The sequence below is a fragment of the Prionailurus bengalensis genome, chromosome B4 (assembly GCF_016509475.1).
Source record: "Prionailurus bengalensis isolate Pbe53 chromosome B4, Fcat_Pben_1.1_paternal_pri, whole genome shotgun sequence".
Taxonomy (NCBI): domain Eukaryota; kingdom Metazoa; phylum Chordata; class Mammalia; order Carnivora; family Felidae; genus Prionailurus; species Prionailurus bengalensis.
Genome location: NC_057358.1, coordinates 134266918 through 134279417, shown reverse-complemented (window position 1 = coordinate 134279417; position 12500 = coordinate 134266918). Strand labels below are relative to the sequence as shown.

Sequence of the window (12500 nt, the reverse complement as noted above, 5' to 3'; positions counted from 1 at the left end):
GATGTCCATCAGCAGATGAAAGGATATATAAAATGTGGGATGCCTATACAATGGGGTATTATTCAACAGTAACAAGGAAACCTCAAGAACACAAAGAAGCCAGCTGCAAATGTCCACATAGCGTATGATTCCATTTATATGAAATATCCAGAGTAGGTAAATTTACAATTTTTTTTAAAGTAGGCCCCAACCCCCACATGGAGCTTGAACTCAACACCCTGCGATCAAGAGTCGCACGCTCCACCGACTGAGCCAAGCAGGCACTCCCAGAATAGGGAAATTTAAATCTGTAGAGACAGAAAGCAGATTAGTGGTTGCGGGGGTTGGGGAAAGAGGGAAAAAAGGAGTGATTACTTAATGAGTCCAAGATCTGCTGTGACAGTGATGAAAATGTTTTGGAACTAGATGGAGGTGATGGTTGCACAACATTGAAAATGCACAAAATGCCACTGAATGATACACTTTAAAATGGTTAACTTTAGGGGCGCCTGGGTGGCTCAGTTGGTGAAGAGTCAGACTTTGGCTCAGGTGATGATCTCATGGTTCACGAGATTCAGCCCCGCATTGGGCTGTCAGCACAGAGCCTGCTTGGGATTCTCTCTCCCTTTCTCTCTGCCTTCCCCTGCTCTCTCTCTCTCTCTCTCTCTCTGTCTCTTTCTCTCTCAAAAATAAATGAGCATTTTAAAAAATAAATAAAATAGTTAACTTTGTGTTATGTGAAGTTTACCTCGATGAAACAAACAAACAAAACCTCTGAAGCACCTAATGCAGGGCTCTGTAGCTCCCTGCCCTGTGCACTGACCCCGGCTGCTATTCTCCACTGGGCCCAGCAGTCTCCATTCCCCTTGGACTGGAGTAGCCAAGAGAAGCAAAGGGATGTGTCCCCTGTGAGATCAGGTTAGAGCAACTGGATTGCCTGAATCCCAAACCAGGAAATCTGGTCTGACAAGCATGGGATTCACATCTGAAATCAGCCCTGCCCTGGAACCTGTACTTCCGGGTCTGGTTGGTTCTGCTTGGGAAGGAAAGGGGGGGGGTGGGGAGCAGACAGTCAAACCTCCATATTTAACCCTTCAGGGTCCAAGGCTCCCAGAGTCAGGAGGGACTTTAGACAATATCCGGGAGGAAATGGAAGCTCCGAGCAGATAAAATACCTTCTCCCAAGTCACACAGCCTGTAAATGGCTGGACTCGTCTAAGAGGAAGCGAACCAATGTTTATATAGCACTGGCTCTTGTCCAGGTGCCTCAGAGCCGTTCTATGAACCACCTGCAGGGTGTATGTTAATAGCTCCATTTTGCAGAGGAGATTCTGGGAGGCTTAGTGACCAGCCCAACATCACACAGCTATTAAGAGGCAGGGCTGGGGGCGCCCCGGGTGGCTCAGTCCATTAAGCTTCGGATTCTTGGTTTTCACTTAGGTCATGATCTCACAATTTGTGAGATCAAGCCTCATGTGGGGCTCTGCACTGACAGCACGGGGATTCTCTCTGCTTGGGATTCTCTCTCTCCCTCTCTCTCTGCCCCTCCCCCCACTTACACTCTCTCGCTCTCTCTCATGCCCTCAAAAATAAATAAACTAAAAACAAAACAAAAAAAACCTCAGCGCTGGCAGTGGAGTATGTGTCTACATGACTCTTTACAATCTGTAAGTCTTGCTAGGCTTTTGTCTGTCTTGTTCACATGGGTATCCCCAATGCCAAGAGAATGAATGAATGGGTCACACCAAGGTCTTTCCATTCTTCTGTATCTCCTTCCAGACTCACCCTGTTCAAAGTTAACAACACTCTGGGGCTTGCTAGCACAGTTGCCATGGTAACTGAACTCTTAGAACTTAGAAACAACAGCTACAGGCGATTCAGGACAAAAGCAGTGAACCCTTCTCTTGCTAAACTAGGTAAGGCTTTTCTGTCCATGCGGACAAGGGTTAACACAAACCAGCCAAGACTAAGAAGATATTTGCTAACACACCTTTAATATTATGGACCGTGGTTGTTGACCAAGGACCCTCTGTTACCCACCACTGTCACCTTTACCACAGATGCTTGGCTTAAAAAATGGTATCTATTGAGGACATCTGCTTTAAGTGGTAACTAAATTATAACCCCACTCTACCACCGGTGCCTGGAATCAGCAGCAGATAACCGCCGTTACCTGAACAGGTTGATAGCATTTTAGCTCAAAGCAGGAGAATCGCCAGTGTTGCTAAGTAGTAGAAACCTATAGCTTCTGGACTTTTTGAAGTACTGAAAATAACTTAAGACCCTTCCAAACAAAATAAGAATTGACAATGAAGAAATAGCCACAGCCATTTAAAAACAAACAAACAAAAGCAAAAACTTCAAAGAATTGACTATTATGCAAATAAGTGAGAAAGCCTGAACTAAATGGATGGTTTTTTTGGGAAACCATAAATTACCAAAATCAATCCATGAAGACAATTCAATTCTTTTTTTTTTTTTCAATGTTTATTTTTGAGAGAGAGAGACAGAGCATGAGCGGGGGGAGGGGCAGAGAGAGAGGGAGGCACAGAATCCGAAGCCGGATCCAGGCTCTGAGCTGTCAGCACAGAACCCAAGGTGGGGCTTGAACTCATACCGGCGATGAGATCATGCCCTGAGCTGAGGTCAGACGATTAACCGAAGAAGCCACCCAGACCCCCCGAAAATCAATTCAATTCTAAACAGACCAAATATCATACACATAAAATGAAAATGTTATCAAGGAGCAGTTTTCCCACCCACAAAGGAAAAAAAAAAACAAGAACACTAGGTCATATAAGTCCTCTGATGACTTCACCAACACTTTAAGGAGCGATAAATAAAAACATCATTCAAATGCTTCAAGATCTTAGAGACAATAATCGTAATAAACCTTATATTTATTGAGTCCCTACATGGTAGCTGCACTCTGTTGTATTCTTCAATTCTCATGATAATCCTATGAAAAAGATAAGTTATTATCCTCATTTTAGAGATGAAAAAAACTCAGGCAAAAGGAGTTAAATCACTTGTTTCAGGACTACACAACTGTTAATGGCAGATCCCTATTGGAACCTGGTGAGTTTAGTTCCAGAAACTTACTCTCTTAACCACTCTATCAGGTCAACTCTTCCAAATGCCTTTTATGAATATTACATATCAATACCCCAATCTGTCAAAGATAGCAGGAGGGAAGAACACTATAGACTAGTTTCATAACAGTAAAAGTTGTAAGCCAAATTTTGGCAAACAAAATCCAGCAAAAAATAAAAATTGTGTATATACCACAACCGAGTATGGGTATACCAAGAACATAAGACGGTTCAATATTAGGAATGTTATTGATATTATTCACCATACTTATAAATCATTGGAGAAAATTGCATGATTATTACATAATGCTGCAAAGGTATTTGGTGAAAGTCAAAGTCCATGCCTAATTTAAAAAGAAAATTTCTAAACAACAGGAAGGGAAAGATATGTTCTTAAAATACAATTGCACACACACATACACACATACACACACACACCCCTCAAGCCAAAAAGCCAATTTGTAAGGATAAAATACTAGAATACTAAAAGCATTCTCATTAGTGTCAAGATAAAACAAGGATATTCACTACCATCACATACATAATTTTATTTAAAATTGTTCCAGAGGCACTTACCAATGTAATTAAACAAGTGGACAAAGAAACAAAAAAGAGGTATAGAGATTTAAAAAAGAAGAGATATAGTTATTATTTATAGGTGATAGGACACAATTATATCTCAGAAAACGTAAGAAATTCAACTAAAAACTGTAGCACAAAGAGAATTCAGTAGGTGTCTAAGTACAAATTTAGTATGCAAAAATAATAGGCTTGGGGCGTATGGCTAGTCGATGGAGCATGCAACTCTTGATCTCGGGGTTGTGAATTTGAGCCCCACATTGGGTGTAGAGATTACCTAAAAATTAAAAAAAAATCTTTAAAAAGTCAATAACCTTATTATATATAAAAAAGATTATTTTGAAAATATAATGGAAGATTTACATTTTGACCCAGAAATTCCGGTTCTGGGAATTTATCTTACCAGTGTGCTTGTATATTCATTCATTCATTCATTCATTCAGCAATTACTACTGAGTGCTTATTCATTCCACATCGGATCCTCTTCTGGATGCCAAGAATGCAGATGAGTAAACAAATTGGACAAAACGAAACCAAAACCCAAACCAAAAACCTTCCAATCTGGTGTAGGAAACAGATAATAAACACAATAGTAAAAGTAAATGATACAGTGTGTTAGAAGGTGGTAATTGCTAACAGAAAAGAGTAGAGCGGAATAGGGAGCTTGGGATTGCCGGGTGGCCCGGATAGGCTTCCTGGAGAAGAAAGGAGGTAAGGAGATGAGCCATGTGCATAGGGGGTTGGGGGGGGGGGGGGAAGGGAGCAAAGACCCCGGGGTGGAGTAGTGGGTGCACGCAAAATGAGTCACATCTGTAACAGAAAAAGAGTCAAAGAGTAAGTATTCATCTACAGGGGACCAGTCAACAGACTAAGGTACATCTACCAGTGGAATGCCACACAGCTGTGCACAAGAGTAAGGAAACTATGATGTGAGATGGAAAGATCTGCAGGATATGTTGAGTGAAAAAAAGGGAGTAGAATAGATTATGTGGTGTGCTACTTTTGTGTAAGAAAAGGAGAGAAATCAATATTAGAAAGATATTAATTCTTTCTGAATTAATGTATCAATTTAATGTGGGCTTCCCCTCCCCCCAAAAAATAAGCCCCAGAAAAGCTAGTTTTTTTTTTTTTCAACGTTTATTTATTTTTGGGACAGAGAGAGACAGAGCATGAACGGGGGAGGGGCAGAGAGAGAGGGAGACACAGAATCGGAAACAGGCTCCAGGCTCTGAGCCATCAGCCCAGAGCCCGACGCGGGGCTCGAACTCATGGACCGCGAGATCGTGACCTGGCTGAAATCGGACGCTTAACTGACTGTGCCACCCAGGCGCCCCAAGAAAAGCTAGTTTTTAAGAACTAAACAAATTATCGGGGCTCCTGGGTGGCTCAGCCGGTTAAGCGTCAGACTTCAGCTCAGGTCATGATCTCGCAGGTCATGGGTTGGGGCCCTGTCAGCTGTCAGCACAGAGCCTGGAGCCTGATTCCGATTCTGTGTCTCCCTTTCTCTCTGCTTCCCTATCCCCTCCACTCGCCCTCTGTCTCTCTCTCTCAAAAATAAATAAACATTAAAAAAAAAGAGCTAAACAAATTCTTTTTTTCTTTTCTTTCTTTTCTTTTTTTTTTTTTTTAGAGTAATCTCTATACCCAACGTGGGGCTTGAACCCACAATCTGGAGACCAAGAACTGTACTCTCCACTGACTGAGCCAGCCAGGTACCTCTAAGAAAATTCTTTTTATTTTTTTATTGATTTGTTTTTAATTTTTTCTGTTTTTACTTTGATTTACATTTATTTTATGCAGAATTTACTCCCGGGCCTTAAGTTTTGTTTCTTCAGTTTCACCTGGGATATGTTTTTCTTCTGTGCAACTTCCTCTTCTGGTTTAGGAACAATCTGCTCTTTTTCAGTAAGGATCATCTGAGTGTGGCTGGGAGAGCTCATGTATGGGTTAATCCGACTTTGAACCCTCTGAGTTCTACCTTGCATCTTGGGGGCTCTGTTCACCTGGATGTGCTCAATGACCAGAGAATCTCCATCTGAACCCCGAAGTTCAGCATTACTCTCTGCATCTCTAAGCATGTGCAGTAAAAAGTCAGCCATCTTTTTGGGCCACCGACCCTGTGTCCAGCCCCACTGTTTGGCCTGGGCCCACCTACCAGCTCCACCATCGGAGTGATGGAATGGAACACATTGCTTGTGCAAAGTGTCGTCGTTCGGATACTTGGTGGCTTTTCAGATATGCATACCCCTGATGGCCTGGGCAGTTTCACGTGTGTTCCTAAAGTGAACACGAAGATTTGAACCTCTTGGTTTGTTTGATTGTGTCGGGTTTTCTGGATCAGGTGAATAGCGAACCATTTTCAGAGATCGCCTCAGGCTGCTTATGGGAAGAGACTCTTTTTTTTTTTTAAGTTTATTTTATTTCTTTTGAGAGAGTGTGAGAGAATGAAGGAGCACCAGCGTGAGTGGGGGAGGGGCAGAGAGAGGGAGAGAGAGAATCTCAAGTAGGCTCTGCACCGTCACCCCAGAGCCCAACGCAGGGCCCGATCCCACCAACCACGAGATCACAATCTGAGCTGAAATCAAGAGTCAGATGCTTAACCTACTGAGTCACCCAGGTGCCCCCCTAAGAAAATTCTTAAGAAGAGTGAGAAGAATAAGTCTAGCTCAACCAGATGTCAATACATACTGTAAAATTACGGTCATTAAAAATACTTTTTAGGGGCGCCTGGATGGCTCAGTCGGTTGAGCATCCGACTTCGGCTCAGGTCATGATCTCACAGCTCGTGAGTTTGAGCCCCACATCGGGCTCTGTGCTGACAGCTCAGAGTCTGGAGCCTGCCTGAGTTTCTCTGTCTCCCTCTCTCTCTCTGACCCTTCCCTGCTCATGCTCTGTCTCTGTCTGTCTCTTTCTCAAGAATAAATAAACATTAAAATTAAAAAAATACTTTTTGTTTGGGAACATGAATAGACAGATCAATAGAATAGGATAGAAAGTTCAGAAACAGACCCCAATACACACGGGAAATAAATGCAATAAATCCTTCTGGGAATACCGAGTAGTCATCTGGAAACAAACGCATTTGTACCCTTCCTGCATTACTTACACTAAAATAAACTTCAAACAGCTCAAAGATATAAATCTAAAATGTGAAACCATTAAAGTATCAGATTTAAAAAAAATTTATAATCCTGCAGTGGGATGGGTTTGTTTAAGCATGACTCAGAACTCAGAAGTCATCAACTTTGACCACCATAACATTTTAAAAAGTTTCCACAGAAAAAAAATAACCAAATCAAAAGACAGTAAACAGAACAATAATATATGCAACACACATGCAGACAAATCTCCATAGCATAAAAAGAACTCCTAACAATCAAAGTGCCGGACTAAAATCCTATAGAAAAGCAGTCCTGGAATGTGAACAAAGAGTTCTCAGGAAAGGAAATTGACACAGCTCTTAAATTTATTAAAAGATGCTAGGGGCGCCTGGGTGGCTCAGCTGGTTGAGTGTCCTGCTTCAGCTCGGGTCACGATCTCACGGTTCATGGGTTCAAGCCCTGCGTCGGGCCCTGTGCTGACAGCTCGGAGCCTGGAGCCTGCTTCTGGTTCTGTGTCTCCCTCCCTCTCTGCCCCTCCCCCATTCACACTCTGTCTCTTAAAAATGAATAAATGTTAAAAAAAAATTTTTTTTAGAGCCACCGTGAGATATCCTCAATGATTAGCAAAGATAAAAGTCATTTGATAACATACCTGGCTCATAACTATCGTTATTAGACAGTGCTGATCTAGGTGGAGACAAATTCTCCCTTGAGTTGCTAGTTAAGTCACTGAGCTTCAGGGCCTGGAAGCCTGGTTCTTCCCTATGCGTCAGGACCACTGCGGCAGGGGCCCAACCTCAGCCCTCCTCGGCAAGGATGCTCAGCCCGCCGCGCCTCTTATTCTTGGTCACTGCCCAAATATCAGCTCCTCTGGTCATCTCTTATTTCCACACTGCTCTGTCATTCCTCTTTTGTCTCAACGACCCCCTGTCTCCACCGTCCTGAAACTTTTTACTTGGTCCTTTGGAAAGCCAGTTCTTGGTCGACAAAATTGCCTGCTGATCGCACAGCCTAGGGTTGAACTCTGGGGCCCGGCCGGTAAGGAGAATGCATGAAGCATGAAGGGCTAATGGCCAGGGGTGAACACGCGTGTACCCACTGGGAGTGGTAACGACACTGACAAGCTGGAGAGCCCACACGTCCTGAGCCAGCTTCATGTGGGGAACGCGGACTCAGTCTGGTCAGGTCTTCAGTTGTTTCAAGAGAGGCACGAAACCCTCCCACAACTGCTGGGGGGATGTAAAACGGTTCAGTGTGGTTGAAACAATTAACCATTCCTCAGATAGTTAAACACAGAGTTCCCACGTGACCCAGCAATTCACTCCCGAGAATCGAAGAGAATCCAAGAGAATCGAAAACAGTTCCCACAGAGACTTGGACGTGAATGTTCACAGCAGCAATATTCAGGACGCCCAACAATGGAAGCAACCCAAAAGTCTGTCAAGGAAGGAACGAATGAACAATGTGTGGTAGTCCGTCCAATGGAATATGATTTAGCCATAATCAGGAATGAAGTCCTGACATGGACTGTAACATGGATGAGACTTGGGAACATTAAACTCGATGAAAGAACCCAGCCACAAAAGGCCACTTCTTGTATGATTCCGCTCGTATGAAGTCTTCACAACAGGTAAATCCATAGAGACATGATGGGTTGGTTATTGGGGCTGAGGCTAGAGGGTGGGTAAGGGCACCTCTTCCTGGCACCCCTCCCCTTTACCCTCTTTCCTTGCCACTCTCGCACCTGCCCGAGGCTTCCTCCAGCCCGTTCTCCTTTACTGTCTGGTAAAGACCCTGTCTCCCCTGGCATTCTTGCCTCACCCCTTCATGGCCGCTTTGGGCCCAGACTTGCTTTCTCTTTCTCTTCCCCCCCAGGCCCTCCTTTGTGCTGCTGTCTCTGTGCCCACGTGCGGGGCCATACAACAGACCGCCTCCTGCGCTCAGCTCCTTGCCCTCCGCCTCGCCCGGACATTCCACCTGCCCCCCTTCCACGGGCCCAAAATGTGGACCTCGTTACCTCACCCCGCGTTGTTACACGCGGGAGCCCTTTCTCCCCCTGTGGCCCCCGCTTTCCAGCTGCGTGTTCATTGCTGTGCTCACACTTCCTGTTCTCTTACCCTCAAGGTGGTCTTTGACTCCACTCTTCCTGTCTTCACTTCCTGCCCTCTCCTGTGTGGCTCCCCCACCCTGACCGCTCCTCTAGCAAACCTCACGACTCCTCTCCAGCTGACTGTCCGCCGCACCTGCCTGGAAACCCCAACTCAGGTCAGTCAGATTATTCTTCCTCTCCATGGGCACACCAGGGCCATCAGCTCTGCTGGAGAAAACCATGTCACCACAGAGTCTGGTGCCATTAATTTGTGGACATCAACTGTGGCCAGGCCCCCGGTACTACACACAGCGTGCTCTGCTTTCCTCATGGGCTCACCCTGCCATCTTCCACAGTGGCTATTTAAGACCATCTCCAGTCTCCCCAGACCGCTGGCCTCTCCTACTACCGCACACAGAATCTGGAAGCCTTCGGACAGGGACTCTTCCATCGTCCTGCCATCAAGGTTCCCCCCTGACCGTACCCACTTATTGCCTCCAAGGAGAAAACAGGTCTGAATGTTTGTATCCCACAAATTTCATACGTTAAGCCCCAATGTCCAGTGGGATGGTATTAGGAAGTGAGGTCTTTAAGAGGTGATTAGGTCACAAGGGCCAAGCCCTTTGGAATGGGATTAGTGTCCTCACGAAAGAGGCCCCAGAAGGATCTCTCATCCTTCCATTATACGACAGTGTGCAACTGTGCAACTGTGTTTGCAAATCACCCAGTCTATGGTATGCTGTCATAGCGGCATGCACTGCCTAAGGCCAGTCCTCCCCACTGTGCTGGATCCCAAACCAGATTCTACCTTCGGCTCCTTGATGTTCTCTCGGGCTTCTCTGATGTCTCCCCACTGATTCCTTGACAAGAACAAATAAGAGTCCTTACGTGTCTACCTCCCTCCCTCCACCTTGTGTCCTTTTCCAGCAACTAGCCTCTTTCCCTCCTAAGCCAAAGCACTTGTTGAAAGAGTCGTCTACACTGGCTGCCTCAGTTTCCTCACATACACTTCCTCCCCAAAGCAACCTGGCTCCTGCTCCTGATTCTACTGAAATTTTTCTTGCCGGTCATCACCAATCCCCTAATTGCCCAATCTAACCAACACTTCTTTTTTCTTTTATTAAATTTTTTTTAAAAAAGTACTTATGTAAGGGCACCTGGGTGGCTCAGTGGGTTAAGCGTCCAACTTTAGCTCAGGTCATGATCTCACGGTTAGTAAGTTCAAGCCCCACATCAGGCTCTGTGCTGACAGCTCAGAGTCCGGAGCCTGCTTCAGGTTCTGTGTCTTCCTCTCTCTCTGACCCTCCCCCGCTTGCACGCATGTTCTCTCTCTCTCTCTCTCTCTCTCTCTCAAGAAGAAATAATCATTAAAAATTTTTTTAAATTAAAAACAATAATAAAATAAAAAACATTTATTTTTGAAAGAGAGAGAGACAGAGAAAGCATGTATACAGGCAGAGAGGGGCAGAGAGAGAGGGCGCTTGAACTCACAAATTGTGAGATCATGACCTGAGTCGAAGTCAGAAGCTTAACAGAGCAAGCCACCCAGGCGCCCCTCTAACCGACACTTCTTTTTTTTTTTTTTTTTTTTAATTTATTTTTTTTCTAACCGACACTTCTAAGTCATGAGCTTTTTTGGCTCCTCTGCCACACTAACCAACCTCCCGGATACCTGCCTTGCAGCAGGAATTGTGATAGAGGGGTCTGTGGGAACTCACCAGGGAGAGATTTCATCTGCCCTGGGGAGGGTCAGAGAGGGTTTCCTGGAGGCAGTGACCCCAGGGCAGAGCGTGAATGTACGTGTATAAGTTGGCCAAGCAGAGAAGGGGAGCAAGGGCATTTTACAAAATGGGAAGAATCCCAGAATTTGTGAACTGCTAGAAGTTTAACGTTCCTGAAGTTGAACTGGGAGACAGAGTGTGAAGGACTTTGAAGGTCATGGTAAAGAGGCTGCCGTTTGGATTTTATTCTGGAGGCAGTGGGAATACATACATGACCTAAAGGAGAGGTCGGCAAGCTTTTTATGTCATGGGCTACATAGCAGGTGTTTTAGACTGTTGCAACTTTTTGCTTCTGCCGGTGTAGCACCAGAGAAGCCATAGAACACAACAAAAACAAGAGTGTGAATGTGTCCCAATAAAGTTTTATTTACGCCGACAGAAATTCGAATTTCATATAATTTTCATGTCACAGAATGCCATTCTTCTTTTGAATTTTTTTCAGCCACTTAAAAATGTAAAATCCAGGGGCACCTGGGTGGGTTAGTCAGTCCATTGAGCACCCAACTCTTGGTTTCGGCTCAGGTCATGATCTCACAACTCGTGAGTTCAAGCCCTGCATTGGGCTCTGCGCTGACAGTTTGGAGACTGCTTGGGATTCCCTGTCTCCCTCTTTTTCTGCCCCTCCCCCACTTACACTCTCTCTGTGTCTAAAAAATAAAGAAAAATTAAAGAAAAAAAAAAGTAAAGCCAGTCTTAACTCCCAGGGCCTGCAGGCTAAAGTTTGCCAACCCTGATGGAAAACAAGGGAGTGATGCAATCAGAGCTGGGTTTTAGGTGATGGATCGGAGTGGGGGTGGTGCTGCCAGCCAGGAGGCTGGTGAGCAGGCCATGGCAGCAATCTGGGAGAGAGAATACACACTAGGCAAGTGGCAGTGAGGATAGAACTAGACGGCTGGATTCAGGAGAGTGCACAGAGACGGCTTAGAAGCCTCCCTTACCACACTCCACTTGGGGAAATAATTAAATAGGATTGGCGTATTTTCCAAAAAGAGCAAGGCCCTGAAACGCTAGGGTAATGGAACTAGGTGTCACCACGGTCTCCACGAAGGGGAATCATCCCAGGCTAGTTCTAGATAGACGCCCTCAGAACATCTATGGTAGGGGGCTTTCCAATAACAAGAGCCCCCCAGAAAGTCCAGAGTTCCTTCCTGTTTGGGGGGGTGGTGCTTACATCTGTCATGGGCTATCCACAAGGTCATTGGTCACATGGAATACTTTGGAAGCCCTGAGTGAGGCCTCGAGACAGAAAGACATCATTTGTTGGGCAGCCGGTGGGTGATGTGCAGGAAGTTGGTCATGAGAGACCCTCCTCTGAGGTTAAGATGCAGAGCTCACCGTCTTCCTTGACACCGTGAAGGGTGGTGGGTGTCTCATGGTCCTAGGAGTTGCTTTGTCTCTCCTGTGGAGGCCGGGCACCCAGAGAGGATTCCTTTTCTTCTCCAGCGTCAGGAAGGATCCGCTAAACTCATCCCCATTCTCTTTTTCCACCTGTACTCCCAGACGTAATCTCCTCGTCCCACCCCAGCTGAAGCCTGACAGGTTGTCTCTTCTCTTTCCAAGCTACTGTTGATGGATAAATACCATGTCCTTCCCCGTTCAGGGGTCCCTCCAGTCTCATTACCTGGCTCGTACAAATAAAAAACTCTAGCTCTCTGCCTCAGCACTTCCCACCGCGGGATGGGTGCACAGCTCTCAGATCTCCTTGCCCCCGACACCCCTCTCCCACTTCATCCAGACAAGATGTCTACGAAGTCAGCGGCAAGAAGGAGACCGTGTTTATGACTGATGACTTCTCTCTGGGAGAAGTGGGAGAAAAAAATGGATCAGCATTCTGTGTGGGTGTTGGATTTCTGAGCAGCACAGTTCTCACTGTGACTTC

General features: G+C 45.4%; 1 pseudogene; it reads right to left on the bottom strand.

Annotated features, from left to right (window-relative positions):
- Window positions 1–5409: 5409 nt before the first annotated feature.
- LOC122473905 lies at window positions 5410–6020 on the bottom strand (annotated as a pseudogene).
- Between the last annotated feature and the right edge of the window lie 6480 nt (window positions 6021–12500).